This window comes from Gouania willdenowi, chromosome 4 (assembly GCF_900634775.1).
Source record: "Gouania willdenowi chromosome 4, fGouWil2.1, whole genome shotgun sequence".
Classification (NCBI taxonomy): Eukaryota; Metazoa; Chordata; class Actinopteri; order Blenniiformes; family Gobiesocidae; genus Gouania; species Gouania willdenowi.
The window spans coordinates 26,955,875-26,971,855 of record NC_041047.1 but is presented as its reverse complement, the minus strand read 5'-3'; the positions used below and the strand labels follow the sequence as shown (position 1 = coordinate 26,971,855).

The 15,981-nt window shown below is 38.1% G+C and overlaps 1 protein-coding gene across 2 annotated transcripts in view; it reads right to left on the bottom strand.

Annotated features, from left to right (window-relative positions):
* yjefn3 (YjeF N-terminal domain containing 3) overlaps positions 1-15,981 on the bottom strand; it is a 93,468-nt gene that overhangs the window by 25,353 nt on the left and 52,134 nt on the right. The gene's annotated exons all lie outside the window — the stretch shown is intronic.

The following is a 15,981-nucleotide window of genomic DNA, read 5'->3' as shown; positions in this document are numbered from 1 at the left end:
AGTAATTACAAGTAAATCAGATATAATTGTTTATATAATGTATTAAACTCTTAATAAACCCAAACTACAATCTTAGACCTTCGACCTAGAACGTTACTTTTGACAGTAACTCATACTCTAACGCAAAAGAAATAAACTCAGTTACCGTTACAATATAGCGTGTTTGTCCGTTACTTGGCTAGCTGCAGTATACTTCCTGTTTACAGTGGCGCTACATATTTTTGTGGGATGCCGTGTCAACCACCATAAAACAGAAGAAGAAGAAGAAGAAGAAGAAGAAGAAGAAGAAGAAGAAGAAGAAGAAGAAGCATTGTGAGCTTGTCTCTGTTTACTATAGCGTGCGCTAATCATGGCGAGTCAATGCGAGAGAAAGACAAGCTTCTTAAAGTGGAAATATGCACATTATTTTACCAATCTGCCTCCAAAAGATAGACACATTGGTGAAGCTCTAAACTAATCCTGCGTTGGTAGACGTGCGAGAAGCCTCTTCACCAAAACAACAGCGGCTAGATTTTAACGGACTGTTATATAATAGCAAAGCTATTGCACGGTACGTTGTTAAAAATATGCAGCCTGTCGCTACTGTGGAGTCGCTCGTTATGATACCATGTCCTATGCATTGCATTGTGTAACTCAGAAAAATGCTGTGATTTTTTTTTTTTTCTCCATATTTATTTTTATAAGCATACACAACAGCAGAATCTCCACTTGGAATACACACAGCTTACTTTACATATGTTAAGGTGCAACTATTAAGTTGTGCTAAGGTTGAAAAATTGCTCAGTTTGAATTTTAGAGAAGCTGTTTTGTGCTTTATAGACACATATTTTATGGTTGTTTTATAGCAGTTTTTGCAAAGCAGAATTGGTCAAAATGTATTCCGAATGTTAATTCAGATTGCTTTCATTTATTTATTTTAGAAGGTTTTTTGTTTTTGTGTTGTATATTGTTGCTAGTTTTTGTACTTAAGCTGTTAGGGAACATTCTAAGGGCTAAACACAACTGTTTCTATGATGCTGAAGCCACTGTAAAAAATGAATAATATTCAGGTTGTTTTGTGTTATTCATTTCAGAATTCCTTGTAACATTTTCAGTTTCTGCTGATCTCAGGTAAAACACATTTGTTTTTCAGTCAGAAGTGTTTGTAAAGACTAATACTGAGCAGAGTTTAGTAATGAGTTTAGTAATGCAAATGATTAGAAACTATGTCAGGTTCTGTTTAGTTTTGTTTGTGTGTAGCCCTTGTGGTCCTCTTTTAGTTTTTTTCTGATAGTGTTTATTTATTCTGTTTTCAAGTCTGGCCTGATGTTAACTCTTGTCTTTGTGTTCCAGGTATTTTTGTCTCCATCTCCCAGTGACGTCAGTGTGTTTGGGTTGTGAGTGATTAGCTGACTCATGTTTTGCACTCAGGTGTGGCCTGTTTGCAATCAGGCCTCCTGCACTATTTAGCTGAGTGCTTGGTCACTGAATGATTGCTGGTTCGTCATCAATGTTACCCTTCTCGTGTCCTGCTGCGTTTTATTTCCGGCTTCTCTGTGCCGCCATTATGGATTTTTGTTGTTTGAGAATTAAGATGGACTATTATTACCGACGTTATCCCTGCCTGCTGCCTCCATCTGTCTCTGCATTTTGTTCCACAGCCACACATCATGACACTGTAGGGTCGGATATGTCACAGTTTAATTTATTATAGGCTCTTATCCAAAGCAATGTTAATACAGGAGCAGTTGGAGTAGGAGGGATTAAAACCACTGACCCCAGGATTACAAAGCAAGCGTCCTCAACCACTATTCCTCAACTGCGCAGAGTGGAACAACAGTGTATTATTACGGTTACAAATGACCGAAAAAATGCATCATTTAATTCTAAGTAATTTAAAAGTTACAGTTTCCAGTGATTCATTAGTTTTTGATGTAAGTAATCTAAATAAGTAACTAGTAATGGTAACTAGTTACATTTTTTCAGTAACTAGCACAACACTGGTAAATACTAAAGTTAGGCAAATGTTAATGCTATGTGAATGTTAGCTGAAGGTATTGTGAGGTTTATGTTAATGCTAGCTAATTATAATATACTGAAGGTTAATGCTAGAAAATGTTCATGTTAGCTAATGCTAATGTTAGGATAATGCTATCGCTAGTTAATGTTAATGCTAGGCTAATGTTAATATTTGGTTAATGCTAGGCTAATGTTAATATTTGGTTAATGCTAATGCAGTGTTCTATGACATGGGCCAGCACCTGCATCCTCACTTGCATTTTCTTCAGGAAATGCAAATATTCTAGTATTAATAATGGCTTGGATTTACATGTTTTTTTAATTTTATTTTCTAAGCAGAACAAAATGAGGCAAGCTACATCTGTAGCCACAGTCTGACCGAAGTAGGGCAACCAACACCCACTCATTCACATATTCACAGTAACACAGTTCGATGCAGGTGAAGTGTGGTGTCCTGTTATTGAATGACCTGACCATTACATACCAGCAGCAGTTCTGTCCTAACAGCCCTTTGCTTTGAACTAAACCATCTCAATCTGGCTTCTCTGATTTTACCCTCCAACTGCTCCAACTCAACTGTTCCTCTGATGAATTAATTTCAAACCTGGTTGCAGATGATAAACACAAACCAGTATGTTGCCTGGGATCTATTTTTACTTTTGTTAAGTTTAACAAAAAACAAAGAGAACAGCCTTAAGGCGAGTTACGTAAGTGTATCGCAAAATTCATAAAAATGTCAAATAATGGCAATTTACATAATAATTAGTACTCCATACATTAAACAAGAAATACAAGAAAGCCTTGGGAAAGCATGCTGTGTCTGATAAATGTTGTCTTGATGAAGAAGAAAGTACATTTCATACATTTCTGTAGTCTAAGTAAAAAAAACCTACAAGCAAGAACTGTGCAAACAAATTTAAGTTGTGAATAGTGTTGAAGATTTGGAGCTTTTCTAAATGATAAACATTTTTGCATCTGTTAAGCTGAGAAAAACAATAATAAAGGTAATTCTGGATAGTAACACATCGGCCCGTTAGGCCTTAGAGGAAAATGTTGTCTTCCTAAAGTTCAAGCTGTCAATTCAACAAGTTTGACAAAAGCCAAATTATGATGGTTTCACTAAACAGCAACTCTTAAGGTTGTGATCAGTTTATGGAAAAAAGGAATGAGGAATGTGACAAATTACACCAAAGCCAGGGTCAATAGAAGTTGGTAGTGGTAAGTGGGATTTCTGGAGCCTTTAGGTCACTAGATGGCATATCTTGAAATATAAAATCAACTAAAAATAATGGCAAATTTTAATGCTAGTGTTGCACTCTATCTAGCACACTATCCAAGACCAAAACTTGCTGAGACCAGAACGCACCAAGGCCAAGACAAGACCAAGTCTTTTGGGAGTCAAGATCGAGTCAAGGCCAAGACCATAAAAATCTATTTCAAAACCATCACAAAGTTGAACAGTTAAAGAGCATTCTCTCTTTTTAGTTTTAGTTTGCTTTGAAATACATTTGACAGACAAAAACAAGGAGTTTGCAGCTCTTTCAAAGAACAGCATGCAAAAATCTCAAATCTTGACAAATTTGTTCAGCTGACTTCTTGCAAAAATTAATTTTTGTATTTATCTAAAAGCCCTAAATCCATTGTTATTTTATATGTCTGAAAATAAGGTGTTTATTTGTCAGGTCTAAAGTAAGTATAGAAATAAGATGGATTGATGTCCCAAGGAGGCAGAACAATCAGTGAATTAACGCTAAATGTTTGAAGTCGAAAACATTCATTCATCAGGAACAGTTTCTGCTTGAAGAATAGCAGATCGATCAGTGCTGGTCTTGACTGGTCTTGACAGAAAATTCTGAGACCAAGACCTTCAAATTGTGGTCTGCAGACCAAGACCAGTCTCAAGAACTACAACCAGTGTTGTGCCTGAACGTGTTCAGTGAATGATCGTTCATGAAACTTGTTCATATTTTGGACCAACATAACCTAAACTTAGAGTATTTCTGCCTGATTAAAGTTATTGTGTGTTACCTGAACTTTGAACTAGTTCATGCAGTGAGTGAACTTTCCCAACATTGACTAAAACAATATTGAGTACCAAAAAGCATTTGACCTCCCATCTTCTACCCACAATACTTTTGTGGTCAGACCCAAAATCTAGCATTTACATGGTGGAAATGGTACTAAACCTGATTGGCTGTTCTTCCAACAACCAATTTATTTTCATTCACAGTGGCATTTTCCTCTTTGATCTTTGATGTATGTGGTCAGAAGAACAGGTCAATCTAACACAATAAACCTTTACAGGCTCTGGGAAACACGGGCATGGATCCCAAAACAGGGCATGTGAACGATAAAGAGAGCAGCAGTGAAGTGGGTGCCAAAGAAAATGTGAATGGCAGCTCACGTTGATGCTTTTGTCAATATTTTTTTTTTCATTTTCACACATGCTCCCCATGCACTGATTGCTGCTTTTCTTCCTCTGGCTGCTTGCTTCATGGTGACAATGTGACGAATGCTGTTGTATTGGAGCCTGCTGCTGCTGCTGCTTTTAGCACAGAACTCTGTCTATGTGTTTGTTGAGAGTTGGGTGGGAGTGCTGATGTGTTATTGTGTGACAAATGTGATTTGAACAGAGCAGCAGTGGGAAGGTAACAGAACTGTTGCCAGTGCCACTGGGCTGTCATCGGCTATTTGAGGTATGAAGAGCTGGAAGTAGAAGACATGTCAATCTTGTTTGTTTGAAGTCTGTCAGTATTTGTGAAACCATCCCTATTGCTCTACAGACCCCTGGTGGTCTACTTTAGCAATGCAGTACAAATGATAAACATGGTAATAAGGCTCAGCAAATCAATAGCATGCATCATCTCTACAATACAAACTCACACACTGCAAAAAATACCTGCTGCCATGAAGACAAATGATGCGTGCAAGACAACTCAACAGTGATTAATACATAATGTGTGTGCAAGCATATGCGTGTGGCAGAAATAACAAAACAGCACACACTGTCCTCTATCCACATCATCCATATTCTGAACCAGACTCTTCTCAACCTTTTCAGCCCATGACCCCCAAAATAACAATTCTAAAGACCGGGGACCCCCAATGTACCTGAAGGTGGTTGAACACAGACATGAACATTGAAGAACAGTCATGTGACGACAGGACCATCTATAAGGGGGGATAAAGGGAAGAGATTTTTGGGGCCCATCCATAAAGTCAGCAAAATGATGGTCCATTGTTCTATGAATCTGTGATAACCCAGTGACGTGCCATCAGGGTAGGCAAGGTAGGCAGTGCCTACCCAAGGGTGAATTGATATTTTGATTATTTGTTTTAATTATAATATAATTATAAATTATTTATTTTTCTATTTCCAATAGCCTACAGTACCAATAAGTTTGAAAGTGTCCGCATTTTGTGCGTTTCATAGCCCAAATTACTAAACAGTGCTATTTCCTGGAACGGCTGCACAGTCTCACTCTGCTGTAAGGCAGGAAGAGGCCACGCCCCTTCCCAAAAGTACACGGCTACTCTGTCTCTGTTCCCACAGCGTGTTTTTACGTGTTTTCGCATTGTGCAGTCAGTTCCCCAAGATGACAACCATTTACGTCCAAAGGCAGCGTAGAGAGCTGCCTTTGGACATAACTGTGCTACGCTAAATGCTACGTTGCTACGTTCTCGCTCGCTCTAGCGAGTGGGTGCGATAACACTACAGTCAGGATGACAGCGCTAGAGATGATAGAAAAACTTTTTTTTTTGAGGAAAAACGACAGCTTTTAAAAGACGGTAGACCAACACTAGACCTTCAGCAAAGGTAAGGTCAGAAAATGTTTCATACTTTTCACAGTGAATGGTACAAAAGGAAGGATTGGCTTTGTGGATGCGCCTCACTGAGGCTGTCCTGAGTTGTTGTTGTTGTGACTTTCTCCGTGTTTCTGTGTTTCCAACACAAACAACTGATGCCGTGTCATGAGATATATCTTGCTGGGAGAGTATGGAGCTATATTGAATAACTGTTTATGTTTCTTTAATGGTGTTTTACAATGTTGATTTTGTTAGATGGCTAAATGCTTGTTCATGTGGATCTTGTTGGGTTTTTTTCTTTCTTGTTATGAATTTTATATTTTGATAAGCACATTGAGATGACTTTGTTGTAAATTGCTTTATACAAATAAAGAAACGTATGAAATTGTCATTGGTGGTAGGCACATTTGCAATGTGCCTACCCAACCCTAGTGGCCACGGCACGTCACTGTGATAACCACATTTATTTATTGATTTATTAATTGATCTGAATTATTTCCACTGTTATCAGGGAAGTTTATTATTATTTGTGCCCTAGTATTATTTGTGCCATCATCTTAAAGATGTAAATCCTTGTTTTAATCTGAAATAAAATGGGTTAAAAGTGACCAAAAAGGGTGGAAAAGGTGGTGAAATGGGATTTTTAAAAACACAGAAATTGGTTAACAGTTGCAAATTAGAGTGATCAAAAACATTTTAAGTGTCAACATTGGCTTAAAAGTGGCAGAAAAAAGTAGGAACAATTAGTTTATACTCACAAATAATGGGCATGACAAATCGTGAATGTGGTTAAATTGGCAAAAATAAGCATAAAGTATTGTGCAAAGAGGTTAAGAGTGACAATAATGGGTCAACATATGTAACATTAGGATTGGAAAAGTGGTGGAAAGGGTTTATGTCAAGAAAAAGTGATGTAAATAGGTTAAAATATGGCAAGTTTAGTGTAGCTGCAGATAAAGGGCAAAAATAAGAAAAATTGGCTCAAATTGTTCAAAAATTATTCTTAGTTTCTTAAAGGCATCTGCCCACCCCCTCCGAGTGTCTCGTCGTGACCCCAAATTAATGTGTTAACAGACCAGAGGTTTGCTGGACTTTGCATGGCCTCCGTGTATGTGTGTGCGTGTGTGTGTGCGTGTGTGTGTGCGTGTGTATGTGTGTGTCTGGTTTCAGGGCTATTTTAACCCGTGGGGTTTCTGGCATTTTACCTGTACCAGTGGAGAGGCAGCAGCTGCCACACACAGCCCACCTCACCAGGGTTGTTTCCTGAGTCACCGTGACAAGTTGATCTTTGGAAAGTTCATCTTAGCCCACAGGGGTCCGCCCCATGCTTTGTACTAGCGGACCACAGCTTTAGCTTAGCTTGGAGTTAGCATTAATCTCAACAGGTTCAAAAGTGCTGTAGGCCATTTGTCTTCAGATGTAAATCCTTCAATCTGCTAAAATTTATATTGTTCTGTGTGCAGGTCTGAAACACTCAATCTTGCTGAACTGCAGCAAAACAAGCATTTACTATTGATCAGCACTATGACAAACAGAGTTACTGGTTTTAGCCAGGAGGCTGTAACACAAAGAAGCTGCACACAGTGTTCAGGACACACAGATGGCTGTTTAATTCCACATTAGATCCAATTTAGATCTTTTTAACACGAAATGAGGAAAGCCATGCATTTTTTGGGTTTTTTTTTTTTTTTTTTTTTTTTTTTGTTCAATTTGATAAAGTCATTGCTTTAATCTTCAAAAATGCTTCCAACAGAATGAAGGTGTGGGAAAGCAAGCAAACAAGAACAAATATAAAAGATACAGTAGATGAAGGCGTGTTTGTGTGTGCATGCATGCGTAGCAAATGCCTGAGCTTCTGTTACACCTGTAACCATTACCAGCAGTAACAGGCCATCCCCCTGTGAGGGCAAGTTGATTTCCCCATGCATTGTCAATGTGCTTCTGATGTGTTATCCCTGTTGTAGTGCTGCTCAACTATGGCCACCACGCGTGTAATTAGTTTGTTTATCTTACAACTGAGTCTATGAATGTTGAAACTTTAATGGGTCTCAAGGGAAATTGGGCTCAGTGCTAGAGTTAATGGCAAAGGGGGAAAACACGCACATATTAATTTGTAATGTGATGGGAAAGGTGGTCCTAGAATGTTTTGTTCAAATAATGTCAGTCATAAATACATAAAATAAAGTATGAAATGTAAAAATTAAACAAACTGAAAAGATCATCGTTTTCAGTTTATATATATATACACACAAACACACACACTATACTACAGTACTAAAAAGTTTCTGTAATAGAAATTGTACAAAATGTTTTCGTAATCAGTTGCATGCTGTGAGGCACCCCAGAGTCGGTTAAATTGTTCTCCCTTTCATTAGAACAGCTTCTAATTGTAGAAGAATGAAATAACCACATTTAATTAACTCCTCCCTCTCAGTTTTTCTACTTATCACCTTCAGAGGGATCCGCAACGCTGCAGAAACAAAAACCAAAAAACCAAAGAAAACGCTACAACTTTCTTTAATGACGCTAAACAAAAAATTACCTCATGGCTAAATCTGGTACATTTGAACGGAGTATTGTACTGGTGTTCAAATAAAGTAAGTAAAGTAACGTATGGAATAGCAAGAAATACATTTTATTCTCAACTTGTCCAAAACCTTTGCCATGTGTCGTATATGTTCAAAGTTACTTCAAGTGACTTTGTTTTCCCTTAATCATTGCAGAAGGCAAGTTACAGTAGAATATTGTTCATTGTTGTCAGATAATGTGCACTAAAGGTGAGGCCTTTTGTCACTTTGTTCCCTCCTATCTGTCTGATAAGATGATTTAAACTGATAAATTAACATTTTAGCATAGCCCCACCCCTTAATCCTTTTACCCAACTCAGTGGGCCTGTACTACAAAACTGGATTTCCACTTATTGCGTTAACTTCCTGAATTTATAACGAGTGTGCTGAACTACGACGCTAGTTAACTCTTACCGGGATAAATCGCCATAGTAACTAACGGTGAACGACTAACTTGCTTGAGACCAGATTAAGATATGGATAAAACCTTAGCCAGTATAAATGTCTTGCTGATCTAACAGCTGTGCTTAGGAGAGATCATTTTTATGAATAGATGCAATCCTTTCATTTACCCAGTGGTGGGTAATTTAATTTTGATATATTTTTCCACAAATATGTATTAAATGAATGCTTGTAGTTATACGTTTTGTTTCATAGCTTTCCTCTTGGTTGCTCTGCTTCCAGCCTCAGGTTGAGCTTTGGAGGGCTGGCCTTTATGTTAGAGCTTTTATCCAATCATATTCAGCCCTCATGTGTTGCCAGGGTCTAAAATCTGCCCTCAGCCCTTCAGAATCAACAGTGTGTGCACCTGTAGCTTAAATTAATGGAAATGAACATGTGGCGTTAACCAATTAGCTTTAGAGTAATCATTGTATGCCTGACCTGCTGTCGTACCAGTGTAACACTGGAGCCAGCTAGCGGGCGCAGTACATGCACAGTCAACATGTGAAATCAGCCTTAGCTATTTTCATAGTGTGACATCATAGGTGACTCTACTTCGGCTGCCTGTTTCTGACATACAATAACTTCACATTCAGAGCTTGGATTGGGCCGTGCCTGGTATCAGTGGATAGGTCTGGTCCTCCCGCATCCGAAAATGTATCTCGTGGTGGTAGAGTCTGAATTTAGCCCGCTTGAGGCAGAACGCACCCTTTTTGGAAACAGGAGCTGTGTTTTCTAAAAATAAAAGCGTGTTTCCATTGAAGGTTGTTTTGGGCAGAAGCCTTGTAACTCCAGTAACTCTCATCCAGCGAAGCTTCGCTGCAGAAAAACCTCCTTATAACACTCTGTATTCCTTTGTTGTTTGCTGTCTAATGTGGCACTAATAATTTTAAAGTATACTGCTAAAAAAATATCCCGGTCTCCTCTTCTGTCCACATGTTTTCTCGAAGAGAAGTGGTCATGTGACCATGTATGTCACGTTCTGTGACGTGTATTTGCAGAAACAGTGCTTCCATTGAGCTTTTGCAACACATTTCAATATCAAAACCTCTGAAATTCCTCCTCATGAAAGCATAAAAACATTTTAGCAATAACAGTGTTTTTTCAAAATTCAGGTGTCTCCATTACCAGTTTTTATTGTGCTATTTAGATTTTACACATTTCCAAGGGTAATTGGAAACTTGGCCCGTGCAGCTGTCTTTGTCCGATCTTCCTGTCACGCGAGGAAGCAGGGTGACAGTGTTGACAGCTCTGAGAAAGACTGCAGTGACACGACGGACACTATCAATCAATCACACTTTTTTTCAATAAAATGAAGCAATGTCAGGCTGGTCGCGGGCCAGGTGGCTCCAGCGGGCCGGATCTGGCCTGGGAGCCGGTGTAGGACCTCGTTGGAGGCTCAAGTGTGAAATGCACGGCCCATCACTTCATTTACCCGATGACATCTCATGGGAATGTTATAGATTTTCATCTGATGAACTAACCTACATTTGTCATCTAATAATTGTTACCATCACCAGCCCTCCCTAAGGAAGGGTAAGAAACACTTTATTATAGGGAGCATATAAAAAGAGAGGGCAGTGTATACATATAGTTGAGGGGGAAGGGAACAGGAAGGAGAAACCAAGGTAGGAAATGGAAAGGGTGGGGAATAGTAGATTATGTTAAAGTAAGAGTGAGATGTGATGTTGTAGTTGTGCATTTATTTAATTGCAATAACAAATTGCTGTCTTAAAAAGATTGCACTTATTGTAGTGTTGACTTTTTGACAGCATGTGCAGACAAAGTAAGAAAAAAACAAACTCATCTGTCCTTCTTTCCCCTCAGGTTAAGAGTCTGGATGTCATCCTCGACAGTACACTCTCCTTCCAGTCTCACATCAATAGCATCACCCGCTCTGCATATTTCCACCTACGTAACTTCTCTCGTCTCCGCCCCTCTCCCACCCCCCACACCACCGCCATCCTTGTCCACAGCCTTGTCACCTCCCGGATTGATTACTGCAACTCATTTCTGTTCGGCCTCCCCAACATATCCTTCCAGAAACTACAGCTCCTCCAAAACACTGCAGCATGGATCATCAGACGGACCCCAAACCACCCACCACATCAACCCCATTCTACAACAACTTCACTGGCTTTCCATAAAAAAAAAAAAGAATCAACTTCAAAATACTCCTCATTACATTCAAAGCACTTCATAACCTGGCCCGTTCGTACATATCTGACCTCCTCCAGATTGCCACTCCTGCCCGCACACTCCTCCTCTACTCTCCTGCTCTCTGTCCAAACTCATCACCATGGGGCACAGAGCGTCTGGAACTCTCTCCCCCCTGACCTCTGTACCATAGGCTTCATGCCACTCTTCAAAACCAAATTAAAAACTCACCTGTTCAGACAGCCCTACACCACCTACTCACACACTAACCATCCCAATGTCATATTCTGTTTTATTCTGTTGCTCCTGTTTTTACTGTTTTTATGACTGCACTGTACAGTGCCCTTGGGTGTTTTGAAAAGCGCTTTTAAATAAAATGTATTATTATTATTATTATTATTATTATTATTATTATTATTATTATTATTATTATTATTATTATTATTATTATTATTATTATTTCCCATTTGAAATAATCTAATTTTATAAATAAGTGGAATGAAACAGTATTTAGTGCCTCCTGAATAGATGTATTTCTATAGTTTTAATCATTTCCGGTCATCTCCCGCCTGGTGTTGGACCAAGACTGACACTTATATTTTCAGTTCATGTTCAAATCAAGATCATTGCCATCATCATTATTATGGTTAACATTTTTAACTAAAACTAAACAATATAAAAGTTTCTCAGTTAATTTTCTACTTTCTCGCTCCCAAGGGATACACGTGCCCCCATTTGGGAAACATTGTTTTAACGCAGTCATATGTTGCAAATATAACTCATCACTGTTGGGGGTCATGTACTGTGACTGTGTGCATTAGACTGAGGTTTTTTATCCGCAGGTAGATTAATTATTCAAGTAATCACATTATAAAACATTAGTGGTTGTTGGACTTTTCTCGTAAATGTGCTTGTGGTGTATTGTGGGATGGATCGTAAGATGAGACACAAAATATAACATTCAATTTTAATCATTCATTCATTGGTACTTCTATGCACGCTGTTGGCGACACTGAGAACTAAATGCTGTACTTGTGCACCTGCCTATACTGTACATTCAATCAAAGAGGGGGTTCATGCGATAGATGCAGGTAATATCATTTAAATACCAGTTAAATACAAATAATGTCCACCTTATGATGTGGGCTTACTGAGCTGTTACTGAATGCAGCATATGAGCCACAGACTGCACCTAAAATGAGGTGGATAGGTGACTGAAAACACGTCTGTGTTGTAATAAAGTGAAACTGTCAGAGTGTGCTATTCGCTGATTGATTAATACTGTAAAATCTAATCTAATTTATGCATTAGCAGTCATCAAATACCTGCCAACATTCCATCCTTCCTGCTTTTACTGCAGCAACAATGTTGCTTTTAGCCTAAATTATGGATTTTAAATCTTCATTGTTTTTAATAATTGATCCTAAAGGCGATGTAATTTGCTCTGCATGGTTTCTCCGTGTTTATGTTGGTTAGTTAGGTGATGAAGGACAGATATCGTGGATGTATTCATCCAGCTTCATAGTACAGAGCTATATGCTAGCTTAAACCAAAAAAATGTTTGATTCATAACATAATCTAATCGCTAGAGCGGACATGGGCTCATCTGTACACGGTCGCATTTACTGGTTCAATAAACGGGAAAGGATTAAAATTCTGACGAAGCTGGTTATGATTTACAGTCTGTATAAACAGGACTGAATCATAACATAACCTAACCACTAGAGCGGATATGGGCTCATCTTTGAACGGTCGCATTTACAGACCTTAGAGTCGCTGTTAGCTTACCAGTAAACAGGAGGATATTTGTCACCTTTATAATAAGTGCTGACGAGGTCACTGGGAGTGAGGCCCAAGGCCAAGGCAGGCTGACTTGATAATAATGTATCATGTTTTTCTGCAGTCAGTGCCTTCTCCTCGCCCTTCTCTCTCTGCTCTGTTTCAGTTGTCGTGAAGCTGATGATGGCAGTTCCTGATCTGTGGTTCACGGCTCAACTAGTCTGGGACACTCTGATGTTCTATCTCTCTATCCTGTTCTGTCCACTAACCCCAACCAGTCACAGCAGATGGCTGCCACCTCTGAACCTGGTTCTGCTGGAGATTTCTTCCTGTTAAAAGGGAGTTGTTTCTTTCCACTGTCGCTAAATGCTTGTTCATGTGGATCTTGTTGGGTTTTTTCTTTCTTATTATGAATTTTATATTTTGATAAGTGCATTGAGATGACTTTGTTGTAAATTGAATAAAGTTGAATTGAACTGAATTGAATTGGTATAACATGCCTTTACACTGTTAAAAATTGAAATCACATTTACAGCATGCATTACGTGGAACGAGAAGAGAAAACATGATTATGTCTTGTTATCTCTTCCCTGAAAAGCTTTTATCAAAGTGGGAGAATGCTTTTAGTTTCAGGAAAATCATTAATTGCTGTTCTCATCATAACTTATTTGTTTTCTGTTTGTACATTCAGTCTGAATTTTAACAGGAATGGATCTATTCTTTATTTCACTGTCAACAAATTAAAGATAATGTGATTTTAGTTGTCATTAACTATTGTGCTTTTTTATTGTTGTTTTCATGTTTAATGTGAATGCTTTTTGACTTTCTGTGGAAAAATAACAATAAATAAAGTCATGCCTGCATCGTGTTGATTCGTTATGCTCACATAACTCAATTGAATTGTGCGCGATGCGAGTGAGTGATGAAGTGTTTCTTCTGCCTCAGCACCATTGCTTCCTCATGAAAGTTACTGTACAGCCTGCAGCACATTCACTGTGGTGTATTACTCAAACTGCCCCCATGAGTACAGACACATGCATGAAAGGCTCAGTTGTGGTTCTTCAGAGGGAAGCTAATAATTAGTCGGACTGCTGCTTTTAAAGAGGATGAAACAGGAATTGTTCATTAGAGCTTCAGGCTGCCTGTGTGTGTCCTCTGGCACATTAACTGTCCACCTCCTGCTCTCTCCAACACCCGCCTGGTGTTAATGATGCTTCAGACACTTTAAACAAATAAAGTGCTGCAATAAATACCATAGTGTTAACAATGCATCCTATTAGTAACTTATTACCCTTCGCTTTTGTAAAGTCATCCCAACACGGCTATACTTATGGGTTTGTCACAGTCTAATGTAGGTAGAAGCGCTGATTCAATGAAAAGCAAATGAAAAGTTGTTGATATGATGTTTGTACGGTAAGAATCAGAATAGAATAAGATAAGAATGTATACAATAGATAAAGTAGAAAATAATGAGTCCACAGAATAAAACTTTTGGAATACAATTTTGACTATTAATTAAAATATTATTTGAATTTGCCTCTGTTTTCATGTAGTTTTGCAGTATTAGGAAAATAATTTACTTCCTCTGATTCCATTTTAAACAACAACACAAGCAGAGAGTCTTTGGCTGCATCCGAAAAAACTACAAATTTCCAAAAATGGACTAAAAGCTCATTTATAACAATTTCCGCTAGTATATCTTCTTAAAAATCACAAGGTTTAAATGTAAATCAAAGGAAAAGACGCTACCAGGCTACGAGGAACAAAAGTGAAACTAAAAGAACGTCACATTGAGAATAGTTGCTCACACTCACCTTTCACTCAGAAATATGAATTATACTAGAACCACAGAGTGTCTGTTTTATGTCAGTTATAATCTGTAAATATGTCTTACATATAACAAGATATGAGTTTTAGATTATTTATTTAAAGTTGTTCAAGGCATATTATTGCATTGATAACTTTTATGATCTCCGTCACTTGTGCATGTTCCTTTAAATGTTGTTGCCGCAAGGAATTGTGGGTCAGCATTATCTCATCTCCTTTGGTAAAGGATGCATCAATGTTTTCTAGGCTAAATTAGGTTAAAAAAGGAAGCATTGAGCCTCCTTTCCCGAGCTTAAAGAGAACAGTGGATAGGAAAGGCGATAGAAGGGACTATTTGGACGCAGCTTTTGTCTATCGCGAGTGCTAGTTACTGTAGCTAGTTAGTGAGGTTGAACTTTCACGGCTGAAGAAAGACGATAAATGCAAATGCATGGATGTGGAGATGATGTACTGCAGAAGAAAGAACGCAAAGAGAAATGTGTGGACATGCTAATGTTTTTTTTACGTTCATCTACTCCACTCAGTCGTAAGTGACCTTTCCCAAAACGTTTGCTCATCTCTGCAAAGGTCACCCTGCTTAAGCTAACTTGGTATTTTTGCTCCCAAAAAACATAACAGACACACTGCTATTTTGTAAATTGTAAGTGAAATGTGACAATATACAATACCACACAATTTCAAACATTTGCCACAGGCAATTATTAAAATGTTTCCCTCACTCTTGGCTATTCAATAACTAGTTATCACATACACAACTTTCGAACCTGTGCTATACACATTCATTTCAAAAGTCGGATCAAGCACCATATGACCAGTTAAGATGCTTCAAATGTTCTGTTGAATTGATGAGTAGAAATCCACTCTTGCTCTTGGAGAACATGTAAACTCATTGTGTTTCAACCCATGATCTGTAGGTGAGAAAGTAGTGTTCTCCACAACTAATAATAATAATATTATAAATGCGTCAAATTTATTTTGTGCTTTTTCGGGGACTCAAAGCCACTTTACATTAGACAAAACATAAATAAAGAACATAAAGATATAACACAAAAAAATAAAAGAAAGGTTAAGGAAAAGCAAGTTTGAACAGGTAGGTTTTGAGGAGATTTTAAAGTTCTGTAATGAGTCTGTGTTGTTGTTGGTTTGTAGCAGTGAGTACACTGTAAGGATTAGAAGAAATCATGCTATTCATTTCATATTTTGCATTCCATTGTTTTTGTTGTTGTTTTTTTTTTGTTAGTTTAAACTAATAATCCAATCAATAATCTAATCCAAACAGAAATGCTTTATTAGCACAGTGAATGACTGATAAAGGCAATGAGTCAGCAAAGCGGGCTGGGTATACCAACTTAAATAGTGCAGAAAATGCATTTTTCAGATGATCAGACACGCCTAGTGCCTGCTC